Below are 3,270 nucleotides of genomic sequence, written 5' to 3' on the forward strand. Positions count from 1 at the left end.
CACAGAATAAAGATTAGATTAAAAAACAGTATCCATTTTTTGCTGCCTCCAAGAAAAACACCTCAGGAACAATGATAGGTATCATTTTATGGTCAAAGGATGGAAAGAGATATTCCAAGAAAATGGAACCAAGACACAAGCAGATGTTACTCTTCTCACATCTGACAAAATTCAAACAAGAACTAGTTAATTGAGGTAAGGTAAGACTTTTCATGCACATTAAAGGAAGAACATACCAGAAGGAAATTACAGTTCTAAACATTTATACATAAAACATAGGGGCTCTCAATTTAAAAAAAAAGAAATATGATTAGACCTAAAAGCACAGATTGACCGCACAGATTGACAGTGATAGAGAATGGCTTCAATACCCCACTGTCACCAGTATAGGTCATTCATATAAAAAGTTAACAGCAAAAATCTAGAGTTAAATGACATCAAAAATCAAATGGATCCAACAGGGCATTCCACCCATTATCTCTTTAATTTCTGTGATGGTGACTAGATTTATTTTGTTCCTGAATGTAAATCCAGGCTGTGACAATTACATGTCTGCCAATTTTTAGGTACAAAGAAAACCTATGGTGACTTTAAATACAAAGTACAGTTTCAATAGAGCATGTCATGAATGTCTCATGTCATGAATATATCAGAACTTTGGGTTTGACTTTAAGTTGAATTTCCCATTTCCCACCTATCTTTGTCACTAGTGTTAGACAGGGGAAAGGCAAGAGAGGTAAAGGAGTCAAAGGGCATTACTGCAGGCTTGAATCTATAGAAGTGCCATGTTCTTTACACTTGGCTGATGTTCAAAGCTGACTCCCACCTGTTGTCTCCATGGAATGTTGGGAGAATTTCTCTACTCTCACCCCATAGAGCTCTTTTCTACAGTCCCTATGTGCTTAGCAATTGGTCTCTACCTTCTTTTTGTTGAAGTCCACTTTCCCTTCCAGCTGGCCTTCTAGGGAAGGTTAAGACCATTTTACTGCACCTTTCTCTTCTGTCTGCCTCAAAAGTGGTCCTGAGAAAATGCCCATGCAGCCTCTGGGGACCCATTAATAGTGTCTAGGCAGCCCTCCCCTCTGTTGTAATGGACCATGATAGCAAGCTTCTTGCTTGTAGAATTCTTAGTCTTAGGTCAGGTGCTCTTCCATTATATCATGTAAATGCCAGGACCACATATGCTCCCTCAAGTAGCCTCCAAAAGCACCATTTGGATATGTGTCTATGTTAGAAGGTGGACCTTTATAAAATACGTCTCTCTTGCGTAGGTCTACAAAACTCTCTAACACTAAATACACAAATAAAATTATCTATGGTAGTAAATGGTTTAAGAGTCACAGAGTTAGAGCTGCCTATTTTGAAAAGGTTCTTTCACCCTCATACTTTGCTTTGGAACATATTCCCAAGCTAAATTAAATATTATGTAATATGTGTCAATGTAGTATATCTTGTCTTATTCAATAATTTCAACTTAGTGGGAAAGTTAATATCATTTTCATTGTGCAGAAGAGAAAATCAAGGCCCAGCAAAGTTATGCTGTTGATAAACAACAGAGTCAGTGTTTAAGATGGAGTCCAAACCCAGGGCTGGTGTTTCTTCATGCCATAATTTTGATCACATTTCTTTGTTTAAATTCTCTTCTTCCTTGCTTCATAATTCCTTTCTTGTTTCTTAAAATTCTATGTGTATGAGTGTTGTGTCTGCATGTATGTAAGAGAACCCCTGTCATGCAATGCCCTTGATGGGCAGAAAAGAAACATTGATTGGATTGCTAGGACCTGGAGTTACAGGGGATTGTTAGCCACTCCATGGGTCCTGAGAACTGAACATGATCCTCTGTGAGAAAAGCCAGAGCTCTTAACTGCTGAGCCATCTCTCCAGCTATGGTTTCTTGCTTTTATTCATAATCTGAACAGCAACAGTGCCAGACCTACACATTTAATTAACAGTGATGTGGCTCCTGTTTGAAATTGCAGTGGGATATGGTGTTTGAGATGCTATGTGGTATGGAAGAGTGGCGGGCATTTTTGTACTCATAGATTGTTACAAACAAGCAAATGAAAGCCAATTTAAGAAGAAAACACTGAAATATAAAATGCCATTGCTAATCATACATTAACTTGATATGACATCATAAATATTCATCTAATGGCTTTATCAAGACTGTAATCCAAATAAAAATGGATATTTGTTCACTGTTATTATTGGCATTAGTTCAAAATTAATTTTACTTAATTTTAAACTTTTTCACAAATGCTCATGGGGCTGTGATCAGCTGCTCCCTGAATCATGCTATTTTATTTAGATGACAGCTGTTGTAACTGACACTGTGCACTGTCTAGCCAGCCTTCATAAATTCCTGTGCACTTGTCGAGAAAGTGTATCTTGGGAGTGCCTCCATGAGTAGACATTTGTCTTAAATCTGGTGACATGACGCTTTCACCTTTGCTTGGGGTGTTGAGGAAATGCCCAGTCATAGCTTGTGAGAACTGAATCTGCTTTCCCACCTGTCCTATGAGTAACATTTCCTTGTCATACCATCATTTCCATCCACTGGTGATTGGTACATGACTTTAGATGCTAATGTGGCAGAGTTGACTAGTTACAGAAGTTTGAACAGTCTTATTGCTGAACTATTTCTGATCTAGCTTTTTTGCAGTAATGAAGGTTACTTATTGTTTCCTAGAAAACTGAGGTTTGCATTTAATGTTATACAGCTTTCTAGGAAACATTGAATGTTGTGTTACCATAATATCTAGATTTTCTTTAACATTTAACCACGGTTTTATTAAACTGATAAGAACAGATACTACACTTGATCTTAGCCAAAAGGTCGAGAAACAATTTAACCATGAATTTATATCTCACATTGCATCTTAGTTTTTAAATTATTTCCCTTGCCATATATTTTCAGCAATTTATTATTTTTGAAAAATTTTATGCTATTTTTGTATTCTATGTGTATAAGTGCTTTGCCTGCATGTATGTAAGTGCACCACTGTTGTGCAATGCATGCAGAGGTCAGAAAAGGAAGTCAGATTCCCTGAAATTGGAGTTACAGATGGTTGTTAGCAACCATGTGGGTGCTGGGATTAGAACCCAGGTCCTCTACAAGAGCAGCCAGTGCTCTAAGCTGCTGAGCCATCTTTCCAGCCCCACTTTCAGTAACTTAAAGACTTGAATCAATCTCCAAATTTATGTTAAATTGTTTTGGGAATAAAATGGCACTAAAACACAGTATTCCAGTGTTTTATATATGTATTTGTA

At 37.2% G+C, this 3,270-nt stretch overlaps 1 pseudogene; it reads right to left on the reverse strand.

Annotated features, from left to right (window-relative positions):
* Positions 1-2,736: 2,736 nt before the first annotated feature.
* Positions 2,737-2,848, reverse strand: LOC115066915 (annotated as a pseudogene).
* Between the last annotated feature and the right edge of the window lie 422 nt (positions 2,849-3,270).

The sequence above is a fragment of the Nannospalax galili genome, unplaced genomic scaffold (assembly GCF_000622305.1).
Source record: "Nannospalax galili isolate Female #2095 unplaced genomic scaffold, S.galili_v1.0 scaffold663, whole genome shotgun sequence".
Taxonomy (NCBI): Eukaryota; Metazoa; Chordata; class Mammalia; order Rodentia; family Spalacidae; genus Nannospalax; species Nannospalax galili.